This window comes from Macaca thibetana, chromosome 14, assembly GCF_024542745.1.
Source record: "Macaca thibetana thibetana isolate TM-01 chromosome 14, ASM2454274v1, whole genome shotgun sequence".
Lineage (NCBI taxonomy): Eukaryota > Metazoa > Chordata > Mammalia > Primates > Cercopithecidae > Macaca > Macaca thibetana.
The window spans coordinates 109,597,458-109,620,194 of NC_065591.1; the positions used below are offsets into that span (position 1 = coordinate 109,597,458).

Here is a 22,737-nt window from a genome sequence, read left to right on the forward strand (position 1 = left end):
TGCCTCGGCCTCCCTAGTAGCTGGAACTACAAGCATGCACCACCATGCCCAGCTAATTTTTGTATTCTTAGTAGAGACAGGGTTTCACCATGTTGGCCAGGCTGGGTCTCGAACTTCTGACCTCATGTGATCTTTCTGGCTCAGCCTCCTGAAGTGTTGGGATTTCAGGCATGAGCCACCATGCCCGGCCCAGTTATCTCATGGGATTTTTGTTTTGTTTTGTTTTTTTGGTAGTGTCTGGTGTGGGGAGAGTAATGGTGACTTATGATTGGATGATTTTCATTCCTTCTTTAAACCAAGCTGTGTAATAATAAACCTGGGATTAATTATTTTATAATGGAAAGTCCCCTTATGATTCAGGCAGTCATACAGTCCTAAAATATCTTCAATCAAAGTATGAAATAAAGTAAGTTTTGAGCATCTGCTATTTGTAAAACATCTCCCTCCCTCTCTCCTTCTCTCTTTCTTTCTCTACTTTACTGCTACTTCCTAGCCCAAGCCCCATCTCCAAATTGCACCTGCTCCTTGCTCAGCCAGCGAGGAGTGAGACTGGAGTCAAGATGTGGAAGATGAAACAACACATTAGGGTCTTCAAATCTTAGGGGCCATGGTGTGAATATTGGATGTGAGGCAACAGAGGGAGGGACAAATGGACCAGGCTTCCCATAGTGTCTTCTTGACCAGCTCTAGCCGGAAGAGGGCCTGTGGTGTTGGCAATAGGGCTCCTCCTGCCCCTGGGAATAGGGAAAGCACATGTCAATGGCTCTGGGCCACCAGGCACAATGGGCAGCAGTTCAGGTTGCTGCTGTGCCTTCCTTTCAAACTCCAACAATCACCTCCATTGATTCTCAGGTTCAAATCCATTATACAAGTAAACACTGAACTGCTAGAAAGGACCATACTATTATGGGCTCTGCAAAGGATAAGTAGGTGAACAAGATACAGCCTCAGCTACCAAGGAGAGGTAGGATTTGGTGGCAAAGGGCTCTGATCCATCAGCAAATATGAAGAGAACTTCCCAAGAGGTAGAGACACCATGCAACAATAGTCCAGAAAGACAGGCCAGGTGCGGTGGCTCACGCCTGTAATCCCAGCACTTTGGGAGGCCAAGGCAGGCGAATCACAAGGTCAGGAGATCGAGACCACGGTGAAACCCTGTCTCTACTAAAAATACAAAAAATGAGCCGGGCGAGGTGGCGGGCGCCTGTAGTCCCAGCTACTCGGGAGGCTGGGGCAGGAGAATGGCGTGAACCCAGGAGGCGGAGCTTGCAGTGAGCCAGGATCGCGCCACTGCACTCCAGCTTGGGCGACAGAGCAAGACTCCGTCTCAAAAAAAAAAAGTCCAGAAAGACAGAGAGAAGGGGGAGCAGAGAGCTCAACAAGGAGCCAGGGAAGTTTCCATGGAGGAACTGACATTCCAGCTGAACCTTAAGAGCAGGGTAGGATTTTGATAGACAAGGGGAGGGAGAGAGTAGAGGAAACGCATTCCGGCAGAGAAGACAGCATGAGCAAAAGCAGTGAGAGGGGAAACAGGAAGTAGGAATAACAAATGAGATACAGTTCAAGTTCAAGATCAGTTCAAGTTTCGCCTTAAGGCATTTCATTCCATAGTAGCTGTCCAAAGTGGCTTCCCCAAATGAGGTCCAACAGGAGATGGCCTTCATCCACCAGTAATGTCTGCATTGCCTGTGAGGGAGCTGTGACAGCAACCTACCAAGTAGCTGCCATTTCTAGTGTAAGATACCTTCCAAAACAGTGAACAACCCAGTTGGAGTAAAGCATGACAGGGTAGGTGGTGAGAACTCAGATAAGAGGGTTGGAATCAGATTGCAGAGGCTCTTGAGTGCCAAGCTAAAGAGTTAAGGCCTGCCTTTGTATTCTAAAGAAAATATTTCTGATCAAGTTACAGTGTGAAAAGAAATACTGTCACAAATTTGAAAAGTGACCAATTCTCTACTCCTCCAAGCTGCTGTCCCAGCCTGGGCTACATCAACCACACCTCAGCATGGGCCCCCACGGGGGCGGGGGGGGTGGGCCCTAAACCCATTTTTAAAAATCTCATCGGTGATACTGTTGGCGCTGCCCCTGAATGGAGTGGCCAAGTACACACACAGAACCTTTGAAGGGCCACAGAATGCCTTTGTCTCACTGCTGCACCCAGCTTGGCTTCCCTTCCGTCTCATATACCACCCCTCCGCACCTCCCACCCTCCCAGTGACCACATATTCCTTTCTCCCTCCTTCCAGGGAGGAAGCCGGGGTGCTGGAGGCTGGCTGGGGTGGGGAGGATAAGAGGCTTGGCGATGATAAATCTCAGTTCCGGGCGAGAGGGTCTAAGGAGTAGATGGAAGAGAGGAAGGAGGAGTCACTGGGGGAGGGAGATCCAAGGCTGAAGTGAGTGGAGAGGGCACAGGAACAGGGTGTGCACTGCTGCATGGGCACTGGGCCCTGGACCTTTGCCTGGGGGCCTGAGGACCTGGCTCGCCGGCAAAGGGGCCCTGAGAAATCATCACTGCTGGAGTGGGGGACTCCCTGGCTGCATCACTCTCCTGCTGCCCAACTCTTCCCCTCTAGACCATTTGGATCACTCTCCCCATCTGGAGAATGGAACCAATCACATGTTGCTGCCTCCTCTAGAGTGTATTATGAGAACAAATTCCATTTCCGCTCATTTTTCCTCTCCTTTCCATGCTCTCGTTTATCTCCACATTGGCAAGCAGCTGAGGTTTCGGGTGGCAGCAGCACTTCCATGTTAATTTTCCTCTCTGATCCTCCTGCTTGGCTGCTGGCTGCATGTGCGGGAGAAAGCAATCAGAAGAGTTTCTCCGGCAATTATCTTCCCATACTGAGTCACATAATTTCACTTAATTGCTGGGTAAAAACTGCTCAGAAAGAGAAGCCACTAGTTGATGATATAGCAACATGCTCTATTATTTTTGATTCCACACAGCAGTGAGGTAGATCAGAATACCCAGTTCCATTGTGAAAATAACTCAGAAACAACCTCCCTTGAAAATGCAGAGGCTCCAAATTACAGTGAAACTTCATTATCTCACCCTCATCCCTCCCTCCCCCTGCTCCCGAAGCTTCACTCGCCTCCCCTGGCATCCCACCTGCTTGCCTTCCTGCAGGCTCAGCCCACGGATGACAAGCCCTGAGGGGTCACCGGGCCTGGGTCTTAGCAGGATGCCCCAAAGAAAGATGAGGTCTCACTTCAGACAGATCATCCCAGAATGGGGCCTTTGATGGGGTCGCAGAATGCCTAGGCCCCACAGTTTAGTCTAACTGGTTATCCTAGACTATTATTATATGCGAAGGGATATGATTTAGCCTATGACGTATCTAGATCTTTGCAAACAAGAAGTCTATTAAAAAAAGATTCGACTGTGTATATATTGAGTATAACCAAGATGTGAGGTCTACCAGCTGGAGTTAGCATCACACAATTCATCACAGTCGGTTACAGTGATTGGGCTCCTGCTTTTTATTTGTGAAAATTGGGGCCCAAAGAGAGATGAGGTATCTGATTCATCCAGTTATTCAGGGGCGGGGCAGGGCTCAGAACATACACCTCCCACTCCTGACTGCTGTTTTGATGTGCTGGGATTGGGAGGTGGGCAGGACAGGGCTGGCAGAGCAGCGGCCAGGAGGAACACAGGAAAGGAAGGCTGAGCAATGCCAAAGGGAAGTGGGGCAGCCCAGCTGGAGCCAGGGAAGAAGGCGAGGCCCTGCAGGAATGGGGTGGCCAGGGACATGAGAGGGCAGGAGGGAAGCCACTGACAGCCTCCTTGGATTGAAAAACAACTTTGGACTGGAGATGGGAGGGGACGGTGCTGGCTTCAGGGAAGGCAAGGGATGGAATCATGTCTAGAACGGGTCTTCTGGAGGCATGGGACCCAACTGCTCACTCTCTCACACAGGACAGCAAACAGGTGATGAGAACAGGTCTTTCCCATTATCCCCGGGTGATGTGGTGAGTTTGGCGCAGGTGGCTAGTGCTGCAGCATGGATCTGCATTGCGTAAGGTCAGACTAAGAATGAAAACAGAGAGGTCCCAGACTGAAAATTATCACAGAAAAACTGGTCAGATGTACTGGGAAAGAGGTGGAATTTTTTTTTTTTTTTTTTTTTTTTTTTTTTTTTTGAGACGGAGTCTCCCTCTGTAGCCCAGGCTGGAGTGCAGTGGCACGATCTTGGCTTACTGCAACCTCCACCTCCCAGGTTCAAGCTATTCTCCCGTCTCAGCCTCCCGAGTAACTGGGATTACAGGCACGTGACACCACGCCCAGCTAATTTTTGTATTTTTAGTGGAGGCGGGGTTTCACCATGTTGGCCAAGATGGTCTCGACCTCTTGACCTCGTGATCCGCCCACCTCAGCCTCCCAAAGTGCTGGAATTACAGGCATGAGCCACCACAACCAGCCCAGGAATCTTTATATTCCTAAGACCTTAGCAAGTCTTACTGTCTAGGAGGAAAACAGGGAGAGTGGTCTGATCTATTCGTGCTAAGCAAGACCTCATGGAGATAAAGGACTGGCTCCGAAGGCTTTTTAAGGCCTCCTTAGCCCTCTGTTTCCATGAAAGGGCCGTGCCTGCACTCTATCAGCCTTACCGTCAGTTCTCTATTCTCCATGCTCATGAATGGGACTTGGGGGAGTGGTCAGTACAAACCAGCAGAGAATGCCCAAACCCTGGGCTTGGCTTTGGAATGTGTTTTATTTTTATGGGAACTGAAGCCTCATAATGCTTTCAGACAAATGATAAAGAATCCCAGAGAGGCCTCAGTACTAGAGAGGCTGGATATTCTTCTCCTTGATCTTCCCTGGCACCCCACCCCAGCCCCACTCCAGCGTCTCCCTACTTCCCATCCAGGCTGGGGCATCCGGGTGCCCTTGGCATCCAACCAAAATACCTCCCTACTCACACACAGCTGTGCTTTTCCTCTCCTAACTGCCCATCCTTTTTCTGCTTCCCATCTCAGATGCTCTGGCTGAAGTTCTCTTGCAGGATTAAAAGGAAAATGAAGGACAAAAGGACAGTCATCATCCACTCGGGGGATATATGTCCAGCAGAGCTCCGGGGGGCTTTCCCAGGGTCCCTCCTGGCTGAGCCCGGCACCCCTCACTCCCTCTCCATGTCAGGGCTGCTTTCTCCCCTCACCTTGGGTCCCATCTGACCACCAGCTTGGAAACAGGGGTAAGGACCACACTCAGCCTCACACCCCCACTCTGTGCCCTAAACACTCTCCTGTCAAAGTTCCCAAGCCACAGGGACCCAGAGCCAAGGCCCAGGTTCATCCTCTGTTTTTGTAAAACAGAGGGTCGATTCTGCTTCAGTTCCTTCCTTCCTCCCTCCCTCTCTCTCTCTCTCTCTTTCTTTCTTTCTTTTTGACGGTCTCGCTCTGTCCCAGGCTGGAGTGAAGTGGTGTGATCTCAGCTCACTGCAACCTCCTCCTCCCAGGCTCACGCGATTCTCCTGCCTCCTGAGTAGCTGGGACTACAGGTGCGAGCCACCACACCCAGCTAATTTTTGTATTTTTAGTAGAGACGGAGTTTCACCATATTGGCCAGGGTAGTCTCCAACTCCTGACCTCCGGTGATCCGCCCACCTCAGCCTCCCAAAGTGCTGGGATTGCAGATGTGAGCCACCACACCCGGCCAATTCTGCATCAATTTCAACCCCTTCTGGGAGGCTGCTCAAAAGTCCGTTTGCTCATGGGGCTACGAGATACAGCTCCTGCCTCCTAGCATTGTGCAAGACTCCCGCCCCAAGCCAGTGTGTCCCAACCCCAGGTCCAGCCACACCCAGTTTGGCAGGACACTGTGGAGCCACTGGGTGGTGAATGTGAATCCCCTGAGGAGGGAGGTCCAGGGTTGGAGCTCCTTGTGCCTTTACAAAGCCCACCTCTGACTCACACTGCACACTCCCAAGGCAGCGGCCTTGAACCAGAAGGCTGGACACAGAGGTCCGCCTGCATCATAGGAGCCCTTCTACGGATGCCACAGAAGAAACTAAGAGGAACTAAAAATTCTGAGATGAAAACCCACACTTGAGGCCCAGTCTGGGGGTCTGTATTGGATACAAGAGGTAATAATTACAATCACGACAAACTATACAGGCCAGGCACTATTCTTAGTGATTTAAATATTTATTCTCACTTCATCCTTAAACATAACCCGATGGTATATGCACACTGGTAATGTGCACCTGTGGCCCTTTCATGAAATCCAAGACCTAAAGAGGCCTTAAACAGCCTTTGGAGCCAGTCCCTTGTCTCCAAAAGCTCTTGCTTAGCACAAATCAATCAGACTGCCCTCCCCCTGTTTTCCTCCCAGTGAGACTTGTTAAGGTCTTAGGAATAGAAAGATTCCACCTCTCTCCCAGTACATCTGACCAGTCTGTCTGTGATCATTTTCAGTCCAGGGCTTCCCTGTTTTCATCCTTAGTCTGGTCATACACTACACTCAGATCCACGCTATGGCAATAGCCACCTGCACCAAGCTCACCCTCACTGCACAGCTGGGGTCATGGGAAAGGCCTGTTCTCATCACCCGCTTGCTCTGCTGTGTGAGAGAGTGAGGAGTTGGGCTTCATGTCTGCCAAAGGTCTTTTGTTATCGTCAAACGCATTTTACATGGAAAGAAACTGAGGCAGGGAAAGAGAGGTGCCCTGGAGAATAAGTGCAGGATTCTGGACTTCAGCCCTGCTCTGTCTGCCTGGCTGTTGGTGGAGGGCAGGGAGCTTTTCTGCTATGAGTGGGTTTCCTTCGATCCCAGAGCCAGCCCCAAACTCCAGCCCTCGGGCCCCACCTCATAGCGAGGGATCACATCCAGTTGGGGGCAAAGAGCCATGAGGGACCACCTGCACTGTGGTTCTTTGAAGGGCCCAGCTTCCCTAGGTAGCTGCCGCCCTGTTTTCTCATTCCCATCCCAGTCCTTGCAGGCTGAGGCCACAAGACACAACTACCCGAGAGAATCCAACCAGTTCTGCACAGAGTCACAACGCAGGGGCTCCCACCTCTGGATGAACATTTACCAACCAAGCTCCCAGCATCTCTAGCTTCATACATATTCGTGCGCTAGAGAGAGAGCAGAATGTACAATCTTGCCAGCTCACCCCTGAGAAAGCACTGATACTCCCTTGTTGGACAGAGAGCTGTTTATTCGGGTGGGGGATTTTTTAAAACAGGTTGCAGAACCCTGCAGCTGATTAGGCCGAGGGTGAGCGCATTGGGTGCAGGCAGCACAGAATCAGTGCAGTATCTGTCAGTCCATTCCCTTGTCCACTTTCCAAGGCTATGATCAAGGTCAAGTGAGATAATATGTGTGAAGGTTCTTTGTAAACTGTAAAACACTCTGATAACAATATGTAACATTCATAAGGTGCTCATGCCATGCCAAGTGTTGTTCTAAATGGTTTACGTATATAACTCATTCTACCCTAGTCCTAAGAAGCAGCTATTATTATGACCATTCCCTTTACACAGATGGGCAGACTGAGGCCAGAAAGGTTAAGTAACCTGCCCAAAATTCCAGAGCTAGAAAGTAGTAGAGCCTAGATTCAATCCCAAGCAACCTGGCTCCAGGGTCCTTGCTCTGAGCACTCAGCTCTCCGTCCTCTCTGCCACTCGTGGCTCTGTGGTCTCGGGAGCGTTACTTGGCTTTTCAGAGTCTTGGCATCTGCAACTGCAAGACGGGAGTAAAAGCATGCATCTCGGGAGCAGTGAGCATCTGATGAGGTGGTCTTTGTGCCCACATCAGTCCCCTCTTCTGTGAATGGCATCCCCTTTTGGAAGGGAGCCTGCTCCGCCCCTACTCCAACCCTGCTGGTCTACAGGAGCCAATCTCAGCTTCTCCCCTGTAGCTAAAAGACACAGCAGAAAAGACCTCAGCATCCTGCTGGGTGGGAGGAGGAGGAGTCTGTCGGGGGAGAAGTCGGCCAGCAGCTGACAGGTACAGAGCTGGCAGGGGAGAGAGGCAGGGAGGAGGGGCCCGCAAAGCTTCCTAGCTGTGCCTCAGGCTCCAGTGTTCCCAAACCAGAGGTCCCGCCCTTCCTGAGTCTGGCTCTGTCAACTGTATATACCCCTGTTTCACCTAAACTAGAAGGAGTTCTGTTGCTGTCATTTGCAATGAAAAGAGATGGCCTGTGGACGGAGCTGGGTACAGTGCCTGGGGAATAGTAACTGCTGGAGAAGCATCACCTGTTAGTATCATTACTGTATCACTCCCCAACTCTGTCCTTGGCTTCCTCCTTCATTTCTACCTTTTCCAGGAAAATGGAAAGAGAAACAGAGATGGGGGCTAGGGAGAGGGCTGCAGTAACTTCCTCCCCCTTCCCTTCCTTCCTCCTAACATTGTCCTCCAACCACTGGAAGGCTCCAGGGTCCTCATGTGGTCACAGGGTGTGGAGGGGCCTCAGCCCACACCTGACACCAGCTCCCGGCCACTGCCTTTTCCTGCCTCAAGACAAACAGCCTATGTCATCCAGAGCTGTAGACAGGTGGCCCAGGGAGGACACATCTGGCTGGGACAGCTGAAGCAAGGGACACATCTTCTCAGGCCCAAACTGAGGGTGCCCCCATGAGAGACACAAAAGCAAGACAGACGGAGGACATGAGGCAGCAGGAGAGATGAGAAAGTCCGGAGGAGGAGAAACTGAAAAGGCAATGCCCTGGAAGAAGTGGGAGAGACAGGCAAAGGAAAGAGAAAGAAAGAGCCTTCAAGATGGGAGAGGGTGGCCCAGGGGCCAAGTCCCCGCAGAAGCTGAGCTGGAAAATGGGAAGGAAGGACACAGGTGGTGAAGCCAGGACAGGTGGAGGCTGCTGAGAGAAGAGAATTGGTTTTGAAGGAAGCATCAAGCAAGGCCTCATGTCATCCTCCTCCCTCTGAGGCCTTGGCTGCCCTGGGTGCCTCCACCATGCCCTGTGTGCCCCACTCACATAGATCTGCCAAAAAGCAGAGACAGGAAAATGCACCAGGGCAGGGTCTGAGAAGGCAAAGTCAACAGACAGCTGCTGTTCCTGGGAGAAAACATCTCACGCCCTTCCCTGGCTACAGGGCTGCTGCCCAGAAGACACAGTGTCTCTGCTGGACAGAGACCAGGAGCCTGCGGCTATCCCAGACCAAGGCCCAGCCCACAAGGTCTTCAGCCACCTCCTCTGGTCACCATGCCCAATCTTCTTCCTTCATCAAGGTCATTCAAGGAGAAGCCACTGCCTCCCACAAAGGGCCCCTTCAGGGTATCTCTCTAGAAGGGCTGGGCCCTGACACACACAGGCAGGGCCAAATGGACTCCTGCAAAACCAAAGTGCTATTCCTAAGATGGCCCTGTTACTCCGCTTGGGTTGAGGAGGTCACAGCAAGACGTATCAAGATAGGGACTCTTGTTCCTCAGCCCTGGACCCTTCAGTGTATCTGTGACTGTCAAACAGAAAGGGGAGCTACTGTGTCTTACATGTTGCATATTCCTATTCCCTGCCCACATTGGTCAAAGGGGATGATGATGATAATGAGGACGATGATGATGACGATGGTGTGATAATGTTAATATCACCAATCATTTATAAAACACCTTATTCACCAGACAACATTACAAGCATTAGCTCAAAGAAACATCACAACTCCATGGGATGTTGGTTATTACTGCCATTTTACAGATTAGAAAAAGAGAGGCTCAGGCTTATGCTATTGCCCAAGGCCCAACAGCTAACAAAAGCATACCTGGAACTGTCACTAATTCTGCTGGTGCTACACACCTTCCACTCTTCCTTGCTGCCTCCCTGGCACATGTGGAAATGGGCAGGGACTAAGGGAAATAAAATCGGAGGCCCCAATTTATTCCTGGAATGCAAAGATGGTTCAATATATGAAAATCAATCAATATAATATACCACATTAGCAAAACGGAGGGAAAAAAAAAAAACCACACAATCATCTCAATTGATGCAGAAAAAGCATTTGGCATCAGCATCCTCCCATGAGGAAAACATTCAACAAATTAGGAATAGAAGGAAACTACCTCAACATAATACAAGTCATAAGTTAAAAAAAACAAAAAAACAAAAAACAAACAAAAAAAACCACAGCAAACATCACACTCAATGGTGAAAGCCTTAAAGCTTTTCCTCTAACATCAGGAAGAAGGCAAGGATGCCCACTTTCACCATTTCTATTTAACACAGTATTGAAAATCCTAGCCAAAGCAACTATGCAAAATAAACAAATAAGTAAAAGGCATCCAAATTGGAAAGGAAGAAGTAAAATGATCTCTGTTCACAGATGGTATCATCTTATACATAGAAAACCCTAAAGATCACATATAAAAACTGTAAGAACTGATAAACTCTGCAATGTAGCAGGACACAAGGTCAACACACAAAAAACAATTGCATTTCGATACATTAACAGTAAAAAATCTGAATAGGAAACTAGAAAACAATTCCATATCATAATATCAAAAGGAATAACATATTTAGAAATTAACCAAGAACGTGAGAAACTCATGCAATAGAAACATTTCTCAAATAAATTAAAGAAGATGTAAATAAACAGAAAAAATAGTCCATGTTTGTAGATTTAAAGACCTAACATTTTAAATAAATTAATACTATCCAAAATGATCTATAGATTTAATGCAATCCCTATCAAAATCCCAATGACATTTTTTTGTAGAAATAGAAAAATCTGTGCTAAAATTCATATGGAATCTCAAGGGACCCTGGATAGCCAAAAAAATCCTGAAAAAGAACAAAGCTGAAGGACTCAAGCTTCCTGATTTCAAATTTTACTACAAGGCTACAGTATCAAAACAGTGTGTGACATAAGTACAGACATGTATACACCAATAGAGTAGGATAAAGTCCAGAAATAACCCTCACATATGTGGTCAAAAGATTTTTTACTTGGGTGCCAAGACCATTCAATGGGGAAAAGACAGTCTTTTCAGCAAGTGCCAGGAAAACCAGATGCATACATGCAAAAGAATAAAGGTAGACCCTTACTCAACACCATACACAAAATTTAACCTAACTGGATCCATGACCTACACATAAAACCTAAAACTTAAAACTCTTCGGAAAAAACACAGCAAAAGCTTTATGATATTGGATCTGGCAATGGTTTCTTGAATATGACAACAAAGGCACAGCCAACAAAACAAAAAAATATGCAAATTGGACTTTTTTTTTTTTTTTTTTTTTTTGAGATGGAGTCTCACCTTTTTGCCCATACTGGAGTACAATGGCTCAATCTCAGCTCACCGCAACCTTCACCTCCGGGGTTCAAGCAATTCTCCTGCCTCAGCCTCCCGAGTAGCTGGGATTACAGGCTTCCGCCACCACACCCAGCTAATTTTTGTATTTTTAGTAGAGACAGGGTTTTCTCTATGTGGGTCAGGCTGGTCTTGAACTCCTGACCTCGTGATCCGCCAGCCTCGGCCTCCCAAAGTGCTGGGATTACAGGCAAGAGCCACCAAGCCTGGCCAAAAAATTGGACTTTATAAAAACATAAAAATGTTGTGCATCAGAAGACACAATCAACAGAGTAAAAATACCACAGAGTGGAAGGAAATATTTTCAAATCATACATCTGATAAGGAATTAATAGAGACCTCCTAAAACGCAACAACAAAAAAAGCAAACAATCCAATTCAAAAATGAGCAAATAACTTGAACTAACACTTCTCCAGAGAAGATACACAAATGGCCAATAAGCACATGAAACGATGCTTAACCTCAATAATAATTAGGAAAATGCAAATCAAAACTACAATGAGATACCACCTCACATCCGTTAGGATAGCTACTATAAAAAAAAAGAAAGAAAGAAAATAACAAGTGTTGGTAAGGATGTGGAGAAATTGGAACCATTGTGCACTGTTGCTAGGAATGTAAGATGGCACAGCTACCGTGGAAAACAGTAGAGTGGTTCCTTAAAACATTAAAAACAGAATTCCCATATGATCCAGCAATTCCACCTCTGGATGTATACCCAAAAGAACTGGAAATAGAGCCTTGAAGAGATATTTGTAAACCCATGTTCACAACAGCATTATTCACAATAGCTAAAACACAGAAGCAACCCAGGTGTTCATCGGTGGATTCATGGATAAGCAAAACGCGGTATATACACATAGAGGAATATTCTTCAACCTTAAAAAGGAAGGAAATTCTGACACATGGATGAATCTTGTGCCCAGCAGCTGTAAAATGGACAGAGGCTGAGGAGGAACGTAAGAGTGCCCGTGGTGAGGTTGAGCATCCTGGCCAGGCACGGTGGGTCACGCCTGTAATCCCAGCACTTTGGGAGGCCGAAGCAGGTGGATCACCTGAAGTCAGGAGCTCGAGACCAGTCTGGCCAACATGGTGAAACTCCATCTCTACTAAAATACTAAAAATTAGCTGGGCGTGGTGGTGTGTGCCTGTAGTTCCAGCTACCCGGGAGGCTGAGGCAGGAGAACCGCTTGAACCCGGGTGGTGGAGGTTGCAGTGAGATCGTGCCATTGCACTCCAGCCTGGGCGACAGAACAAGACTCCATCTCAAAAAAAAAACAAAAAACAAAAAAAAGAGTGCCTGTGTGAGGCTGAGCATCTTTCCACATCCTTATTGGTTCCAGCTACAACATGGATGAACCTTGAGGACGAGATGCTAAGTGAAATAAGCCAGTCACAGGACAAGTACCGTATGATACCACTTTTTTGAGGCACTAGAGTAATCAAAATCAGAGACAAAAAGGAGAATGGTGGTTGCCAGGGGCTCCGGGAAGGGGGAAGTGGGGAGTGAGTGTTTAATGGGTATGGAGTTTCAGTTTCACAAGAGGAGGGGAGTTCTGGAGATGGATGGTGGTGATGGTTTCACAACAATATAGATATACTTGCCTCGCCGCTGAAATGTACACTTAAAAATGATAGTACATTTTATGTTACGTGTATTTTATCATACTAAAAAAAAACTAGGGGGAAAAATGGGTATAGGTGATGGGAAAAAAAAAGTTGAGCCTAACTCCTGATCAGGCTGGGCTTACTTGATGAGGGTGTTCTTACCCAGGCCAGGGGAGAATAACCCAAAATACAGCTTTTCAAACTTTGCCATGCATTATCCCCTTTTTCCCCCTTTCACATTTTCTTGCCCAACTCTGTTCTGCTGACTATGACTGAGGTTGGGGTAAGGCTGGGACCCTGGAGCCTGTTAAGAGGAGAGGTCGTGGCAAGTCTGCTACCCATTGTTGGATCCCAGCTGTTCCCAGTGATGCCCCATCACTCCCAGCTGAGCTTTGGCATCAGCACACTCCTGTGTCCCTCTCAGCCTCTGTCCATCTCACAGCTGCTGGGTTCCCTGCTGCACTTTGCCTAGCACAATACCAGTGCATTTATGCTGAGCACTGGATGGAGTCCCAGACCAGTTGTAGGCTATCCTGTCCACTGGAGCTCAGCTCACGGTGGATGCCAACAGAACTACTAGCCAGCAGCCTTTCACCAGTGGGCTGCAAAGCTGCAGATCACGTTCTTTTCTGGTATAGCTCAGAATTAGATGAGGGTGTAGAATTGAAATAAAGGCCACCCCTACTCAAAAATGTATCTGCCTCCACAACAATTCTTCCTTAGGAGAGACGTTTAAATGTCACGACATCACTACAAGAGAAATACTCCCAATCCTAACAGTCATTTATATCTTGGCCTGAGTTATTTAATCAGATTGCTTTCCACAGCAGAGAAATCTGCCTGCATTTAGGTGGAGAAACTGGGGGAGAAAGAGAGTACTTTTGGAACAAGGTGTAATTTTGGAAACAATGGCACCCTTATCTTTCCAGTAACCAAGTTAACAAATATTTATTGATGGCCTAATGTTTTCCGGGCACTTCACTCAACACTGAGAACACTGCTGTGAGCCACACAGACACCGTCCCTGCCTCCCTGCCTGACAGAGCTTATAGACTCACCAAGTTTCCAGGGGTTCCTCTCTCCTTCCCCATCTCCACACTGCATCTGTGGCAAAGTCCTAGCCATGCTTGCACTTGCAATATCTCTCTAATCGGAACTTCCTTTCCATCACTCCTCCGAGTAACTTACCTAATAGTGTAGTAGCTGGACCCATCTTTAACCTCCTCCTTCCCCTCTGTCCTGGACACTGATTACTGCAGGACTAACCTTTCTAAAGTGTATTCTGAATACCTCCCTCCCAAACTCGAAGGCATTCAGTGGTGCCTCTATGTCCTATTTAGTTTTTTAGAATCCAAACTTCTTTTTGGCATATGATAACCTCTAAGTGTACCTCTCTTCTATCCCTCCAGTATCTTCTCATTATTTTCAGCTAAGATGGTCTACTTTCCATCTTCTGCCACATGTGTCTCTAACTGCGTGCCTTTGTGTATTCTCTTCCTTCTACTTAAATACCCTTCCCTTCCTTGTTTATTCCAGTTCTCAACCCTGGTTGTACCTTAGGATCACATGAAGAGCTTCAGAAAAAAAAAAAAAGAAAGAAAGAAAGAAAGAAAAGAAAAAAGATGCCTGGAAATCAACTCAACCACACTCAGCTCTAAAGCCGGGCCGTGTAGTCAAGGCATCGGTAATTTTGAGAATCTCCCCCACTCATTCTGATGTGCAGCCAAGGTTAATAAATGCTATCTTTGTCCAGCTGCCACTCCACGTAGACCCCTTTCTCCAGACTCCAAGAGCACCTGTTGCCTGTTGTTGGCACTAATTTGGCACATAGCACATTCTGTCTCATGCTCGCTTCATTAAGATTCTCCTATCAGAAAAGTCTCTGTGCTACCCCATGATCTGTCCTCACCCGGGATGGTGAGGGCAGCTGAAAGTGCTGGCTGATGGACTGGTATGGAGCGAAGAGAACACAGCTCCAATCACCAGGCCTTGAAACTGTGCTGCGTAGGGGGCATGAAAGGGATGGAAAACCCAGTCCCGTCAACGTCAACAGCAATGAATCATGCTGATTGTATCATCTTGGTGTGATGTGATGAAAACGGCACCTTCTCTCTGTGATCTTCCTCCCTAAAACCCATCACTCCAGTCTAATCACTAGGAGAACATCGGACAAATCCCAACAGGGCCGCATCCTACAATACACCTGACGGGTGACCCTCAGAACTGTCAAAGTCATCAAAAACAAGGGAAGCCTGAGAAACGGTCACGACCCAGAGGCACCTAAAGAGGCATGACTCAATGGAGTGTGGTATCCTGGATGGGATCCTAGAACAGAAAAAGGACATAAGGTACAAACGAATGACATTTTAATAAAGTGTCAATGTTAGTCAATATTATTGTACCAATATTGGTTCATTAATTGTAACAAATGTACCACCCTAATGTAAGACCGTAATAATAGCAGAAACTGTATGCCAGGGGAGAAAATTGGAACTCATACGATCTGCCCGAGTTTTCTGTAAATCTAACTGTTCTAAAAAGATAGTCTATTCTTAGAAAAATAATAAAAATTCAAAAATTCAGTTAAAAACAAAAGCAATCCTCAACTTCATCCCAGCACAAGGCGCCTGCTTGCTTTCTCGGCGTTTGATGAATCTGTAACAGGAGTTTGGCTTCTCTGGTTCAGAGCCACAGAGCAAACAAACAACCCATCAAGGGCTTTTTAAGCTGCCTTTTAAAACAAGTGCTTTGGGTCGACGAGAGGCCACAGATCCATCAGTGGAAAATGCACCCAGTTCCCTCAATTTGCATTTTAAATGCCCATCAAATAAACAATTAAGCATCAATTATTGTTAAATCACCTAACTTGAAATGATTGCCTGTCCCCGCCCAGTCAGCAAGGTTCCAGAGAGGAGCCACGAAGAGACTGGACTCAGAGCCTGGCAAAGGAAAGGACAGAGCAGAGGGTGGTGAAATTCCAGCAGTCCAGGGCTCAAGGAGGCTGCAGACACTGCTGAATTCCCCAAGCTGCCAGGAAGGCAGCTGGACAGTCTAGGAGCAGGACAGCGCACCTCCGCCCGGCGCATCACTGTGGCTGACACCTCCCAGGGTGGCCTTTCCCTCTCCTGTCAGGCGCCTTCAGTAGCCCAATGGCTGGAATGCTGCCCCTCCATCCCTCTTTCTTGGAAGAGGGACACTCCCACCGCTAGGGCACCAAGGCCGAGTTGTCAGGTCCCCTGGACTCAACTGGCCCAGACCCAACCCAGCCCAGCTGCACAGGGTGGAGGCAAAACTCTCTTTGTCATATCGCAGGGGACTTAGTTTAACCTGGAGGCACCTTTATCGTTAACATGAAAACATGAAGTTCCTTCTAGGGAAGAGGAACTTGGACAGAGGAAGAGGGGGGGAGAGAGAGAGAGAGAGAGAGAGAGAGAGAGAGAGAGACAATAACTGACTGTGAAAAGAAATAAGACCTCTTCCTTAGAAACAGAAACAGAATTCACAAATCACAAATCCAGGCCTGTTTTCTGGAAGTCTCCCTGGAAAGATCCCAAGCTGGACCACGAGCAGAGGCATGGTGGAGACAGAGACCTTAGCCTCTGGTCTTTCAGTGCGGGCCTGGCTTTGTCCTCCAACTGCATGCGGGTCACTGTCATTCCAACCACATCCCCTCATCCTTGGCCCTCTCTGCCCACACCAGATATTCTGAACTGGGGCAGTCCCATTCTCATGGCCCCAGCCTGGTCCCTGGGGCCCCAGCTCCCTTCCCAGGTCTTGCTGTCACCTCACCGTCACTGACAACCGTGACACTGTGGCATCCCAGCCATCACCCATGGACTTCTCACAACAGCCCTCAGAAGCAGGCACACAGAACAGTACTGCGAGGCCAACTCAGGCACGGGCCAATGCCGCGCCTTGTCCAGAGGGAGTCAGAGTGGGATTCAGGCCTCCTGCCTGCCAGCACAGGGGCTGAGGCCTCTCTGGCTCCCCAGGAAATCTCGGTCTGGCTCCAGAGAGTCTGAATGGCGAGTGGTATTGCACAGAACCCACAGGCTGGGGCCCCAGCAGGGCATGATGGAGTCAGGCCAGGATGGGATCACCTCCCCCACACACCTGCTGACAAAGGCCCATTCAAGACAGGACAGACAGCAGTCCCAGCAGCAGACACAGAAACCCAGAGCAGCTGCCAGGGCCAGGAACCCAGAAGCCAGGCCCACGCCACCCTGCCCACAGCCAGGCCACAGCACCAGGCAGCCCCCTTTGCTCTCTCTGCCTACCTCTTTAGAACAGCTCTGGCCTGCGTGTTTCAGCCTGCAGGGCACTTTGTACAATTTCATATTGTCTCCCTTTTAGGGGTAGAAGTGGCAAGAAGATGAACCCTGACCCACGGGCCTGGATACCCAGAAACGTGCCCTACTTTCAGAGGAGGGGGCTGTGGACCTGACTCTGTCTTTGGAGGAGGGGGCTGTGGACCTGACTCTGTCTTTGGAGGAGGGGGCTGTGGACCTGACTCTGTCTCTGTTTCAGGAAACACATTTTCCCCTCCCTCCCCCCAGTGCATCCTCATCCCCAGAGAGCCAAGGCCCACATCCCTTCCCACGTAGGGCTGTCACCAGTGTATGTCTCCATCACACCACAGTGCCCTGGGAGCACAGGCACACCCTGGCCATCTCTGGATCCCCAGCACTGAGCACAGCAGCCGCTCAATAAATGTTGATGTGTGAATGAATGGACGCTTCAGCATCATTATCCCTCTATGTCAAATCCATCCTAAGCTCAGAACAACCAAAGGATCTGTAGGGAATTTTTCAGGCATTTAAAACTTTCTCGGTATTCTCCATCCTCCATTGCCTCATTTCTAATCTCTGGGCCTCTGTCAAATCCCAACTATCAAAATGCTGTGATGAATCAGCCTCTCTCCTTTGACTTCAGCTTTTAAGCATCTCTCAGACCTCAGATGGGGTCAAATTCTTAGTTTCTAGACTCTAGCAAAGCAACTGGGAGGCTGAGATGACACATGGTAATAAAGGGATGTGCATCTTGGGAACGCATGGTGTGCACCAGGGCTTGGGAGACAGCCGGGAAGGGCAACCGGGTGTCCACACCTCCTGGTGGTGAGGACTCTTCCTCACGTGTGTCACAGCATACACGCTGCTCACTGGGCTTTCTCCATGTGTCTGACACTGCGCCAGGCACTGTGGCACAGTATCTGCCACTGAGAGGAGGTGCAGTGGAGTGCGGGGGGCGGGGGGCAGGGCATGTCCATCCGTAGCTAAAATGCAGGTGTATGCTCTCAAGGAAGAACTAACAGGACATTCACGATATAGGAGGAGTATGTTTATTGGGAATTTTAATGCCTGTTTATTGGGAATATGGAAGAATTACCCGAAAGAATCAACACTTGGGAGGAGCCGCGAAGGATGATATCACAATAATAATGCCATTCCAATAATCCTAGCAATGTGTCATGACTACCATTACCACAGCAGCTGATATCTCCTGAGTGTTTACTCTGTGCTAGGCAGCATGCTGAGCCCTGTGCACAACTCACCTCCTACTGTCCTCACACTCATTTCACAGGTAAGGAAACTGAGGCTTAGGAAAGTGAAGAAATCTAGGCAGCATCAGAATCCAGGTTAGAATCCAAGTTTGTGTGTCTACAAAGACTGCCACCCTCTACTCGGCACATTCCAGCAAGGGCCTAAGCTCAGGCACAGGGCGAGACAGTACCAGGCTTCGGATGACCATCTGGAGAAGGTGCCTGCAGAGGTGGCTGCAGCTGGGGCACGCTGAGCCTGGAGTGCCCGCACCACGTACCTGTGCTTATTAATAGGCACAGTCGAGCCTGGGGAGGTTTTTGAGCAGAGGAGTGGCAAACCTGGACCTGAGCTGTCACATCAGCGGGTAAAATGGAGTGGGCTGAGAGGGTGGACGTTCAGAGGCCATCACCATGGTCTGAGAGACTGCAGCTCTTTGGGGAGGAGAGAGGGCGTGTGGGAATGTGCGAGCCCCTGCCTCCCTGTCGGGTGTGGGAGATTATGTATGTGTGAGGAAGGGAAAGTGTGTGTGAGCATAAGTGTACCCGTGATTGCATAGAGGGGCTCTTCTTATGGAGGAAGAAGGTCGCAGAGCCTCCTGGTAGGAGGTGGACGTGAGGTGGGCAGTGGGAGAGAAGATGGAACAGGATAAGCCAGTTGATCCACCTGAGCAGGAGGGCTCCAGCGAAGGAGAAACCTCAGAAGCCCACAGGGCCTGCCTGACCTACGAGGGGAACCTTTATTAAAAGGGTGAATGGGACAGTTTGAAACCTTAGCCTCTGGTCTCTCAGTACGGGCCTGGCTTTGTCCTCCAGCTGCTTGGGGGTCACTGTCATTCTAACTACATCCCTTCATCCTTGGCCCTCTCTGCCCACATCACATATTCTGAGCTGGAGCAGCCCTATTCCCATGGCCCCAGCCTGGTCCGTGGGGCCCCAGCCCCTTCCCAGGCTGTGTGCTCCCTCCCACATCTTTGTAACAAACATGTTCCTGTGCAGCCTCCAAACTGGCTTCATCCCTTCCCAGGTCAGGGCCTCTCCCTCCCCCGATTCTGGAGCAGAGATGATGCTGCCAAATTGGTTCCATGCTTTTGTTTCAGCCAGAGATGTCCTGCCTCTCATCAGGGACAGTGTCAGAGCACTGTGTTCCCGACCGGCCCCTCTCATTGCAACTCTCCAGCTGGCCAGGGGTTCTGCCTGGGGAAGATTTCTTGGACCACCAAAATGACAGCCCTGTCCTCTCCAGAGAATAACTATTTAAAGAACCCACCCAGTGTGCAGCCTGGTAGAAAAGGCCAGGTAGACCACAGCGTCCAGGAGGAGCCAGCTCCCTTGGCCCTAAAGAAAAAAATTTGGTTTCAGCTTCTTGGTCACACTGGGTGAAAAGGGGGTTTTCTCCAGGGTAACCTGAGCCCAGCCCCTTCCTGCTCAGCTCAGCTGCAGCCTTGTATTGTGAAATGAGTACTATTTGGTACCTGGAGAGAAAACAGATCTCTTTCAAGACTGCATAATCCACACAAATTTAGAGGAAGACATGCCTTGGAAATCATGAATCTAAACCCCACTATTGACAGATGCAGAAACACAGGTCTAAAATCCAAAAGGCTTTCAGTTGCTGAAGAGCAGTCTAAGCCATTTCTGGATTTCACTAGAAGCCCAGTTTGCATCCAAAGGGGTATTTGTGCAATGAATGCATTTGCCTGTGAGTAGCGTGGAAGCTCAGGGGCAGAGCTGGGGCTGGAACCCGGCCTTTCCACTTCAGGCTCCCTGCCTCCTTCAAGCTGTGCCTTTCATGACTGGTTTGCTTCCTCCAGGGTGCTCAGAAGGTGATTTGTTCGAAGGTGAGTCTTGGGGGGCTGCCTGGCACAGTCTGCCATCCAGATGGCAGCTGACTAAGTCCCACAAGGTCGGCAGGAAGAGAGGAGGTGCTCTTATTTAGGGGAGATCTTGGTGGGCTGACTCCCCCAAGGCTGTCGGGGAATTTCCAGGGTCTAGGAACTGCCCCTTCTCCCTGCTCTCCTTGCCACACCTTCCAGCTTCGCCTTCCAAGAAAACGCAGTGAAGCAGGCTCCCCAGTTGTCCCCGCCCACTAGGGGACCCTCACTTTGGAAGGGCGTCCCAGTCACCAGCTGACCAAAGGCTCTCCCTCCAAAGTGTTCCATCGACCCACCATCTCCGATGGTGACTGAGAAAAGAAAGCAAGGGATGCAGGACAGGCAGTGTGAAGACCGAAATCCTGGCTGAGGAGTTAGAAGGCCTCAGCTGCTACTGGCCATGTGACCGCTGAGCCTCAGTTTCCCCCACTGTGTTCCAACTGGATGCTCCCTCAAGGCCTCTTCCAGCTCTGAGAAACCTAGGATTCCAATGTCAGGGACTGTGTCTCCCTCCTCACCTTCATGTCCCCAGCAATTAATACACAGTAGACACTTAACACAGTTCCTTGAATGATTGAATGAAATGGGTCGTCAGGTCAGTCTGAAGATCCAATGGAAGCCAGGAAGCAAATTCTTCCCCCAGGAGCCTACCTTCCAACAACTGTAGAAGCCACACATCTTGGGAGAACCCTGGCAAGCCTAGAGCCCTTTGCACATCCGCTTCCTCTCCTAGATGCACAGATTTGGTTGGAGGAGCCAAGCGGGAAGCAGGAAAACGTGCCAGGAAGAGAGGGTGGCCTGAACCCCAGGCAACAGTGGGTATCCCTAACTTTCACTTTATTGGCTCCTGTGGCCCCTCTCCTTGCCTCTTTCTGGTTTCCCTCCCCTTCCTACCTCCCTGGTCTGGCCTCCTCAGCTTTCCTGGAACAGTAACCACTTTTCCTTCTCTCCTTTGTGGGGGCTCAGAGCCTCTGATGGTCCCAGCGCTGGCCTGATCCTCTGCTGGTGAGGATGGCTCCCAGAGCCTCAGGCTTTCTCTGGGTCAGGGAAGAGAGCAGCGGCAGTGAAGAGATTGAAATTCTGGTTGGTGCCCAGCCTGGCTCTCGTTAACACCTGGAGCTCCAGACTAGGGCTTTGAGGAGGAGGGAAAAGGGCTGCGCCCAATCTTTATCCAACCTTCCCTTCCAGGTTTAGGGAAGGGGCTCCTCTTTTGAGGGAATCTGGCAGTGCCTTTTCCTCCATCTTCTTCTGCAGGGTTCCTAGGGAGATATTAGGGTTTTCCTTCTGGGCTTCCTGAGCCTCCACATCTTCCCCTCTACACCGCTAGGGAGGTGGCTGGATAAGGAAGGAAACTGCCCTCTCTCTCCCCTGCCGCAGCCCAGCCTGAGACTTATGTAGACCTAGTGTGTGTGTGTGTGTGTGTGTGTGTGTGTGCATGCACAGTGCAAGGGTAGGGTGTCAGTGTAGCATTGGAGGTGGTGTGTGGTGGTGCGGTATATATGCAGTGTGTTTGGTGTATATGTGTGTATAGGTATGATGTATGTGTTATGTGTGGTGTGAGTGTGAGGGTGTGTTGATTTCGTAGTGTGGTATATGTCTGTATGTGTTTGTGGTGTTGGTGATGTGCAGTGTGTGTGAAGTGGGTGGTGTGAGTAAGGGGCCACTGCAATTGGGTGTAGGAGCCAGATATCTAGGTCTCCTAGCCAGGGATAACCAGTATCTAGGCAACCATATTGGGGGGAGGGGAGGAGATATGGAGGTGAGGAATGGGCAGGAGAAAGAGGGAGGCTGAGAAATGGAGGAGTTTCCATAGCAACCACCAGGCAAGTCACGTGCAAAAGGCTAAGTTGCGGACATAGACATACACATCCGTAATATGAGGGTGGCTGGCTCCCCAGTGGGGGCTCCTTTCAGAGAGGGCCTAAGATGCCCACTGATCCATATTCAAAGCTGGAAATCCTAGCCCAGCCAGAGAGCACGAAGCCACGGAGACAAAGGAAGTGGAGGCAGAGGGCACACTGGTGGGGAGAAGCCTCCAGTAGCCACGGTCCCGTGAGCGTGCAGGCTTGCAGCAGGTGACGAGGCAGGCCCATGTTTCCAGCGAGGCTGCTCCCAGCTCCCACCCTCGGGTGCCTCCTCTACCAGCCACCACTTGTAAGAGCCAGAAGCCAGCGCTGGGAGCCCCAGGCTGCACACCCAACTCTCCACGGAAGCCCGGGAGACACAATAGCGGAGGCTTTGCCAGGGCCAGCCCTGCTGGGGAAAGGGGGCAATGGGGGACCCCAGGGACCCCCGGAAAGGAAACAGGATTGGATGCATAGCCAAGAAGGAGGGGGGAAAAAACGATGCACTCTCATGAATCCTCGAGCTCTAGAATCCTTCTTTCCCTGCGCCCCCATCCAGTGCCCACCGCCCAGCCCCACCTTCCCCAAGCACCAAACCAGCAAGTTC

The 22,737-nt window shown here is 49.7% G+C and overlaps 2 protein-coding genes across 8 annotated transcripts in view; one reads left to right on the forward strand and one right to left on the reverse strand.

Annotated features, from left to right (window-relative positions):
* The window catches only part of IL10RA (interleukin 10 receptor subunit alpha), a 442,741-nt gene that overhangs the window by 295,126 nt on the left and 124,878 nt on the right, over nucleotides 1–22,737 (forward strand). The window lies entirely within an intron of this gene.
* Nucleotides 1–22,737, reverse strand: part of FXYD6 (FXYD domain containing ion transport regulator 6) — a 286,618-nt gene that overhangs the window by 16,113 nt on the left and 247,768 nt on the right. The window lies entirely within an intron of this gene.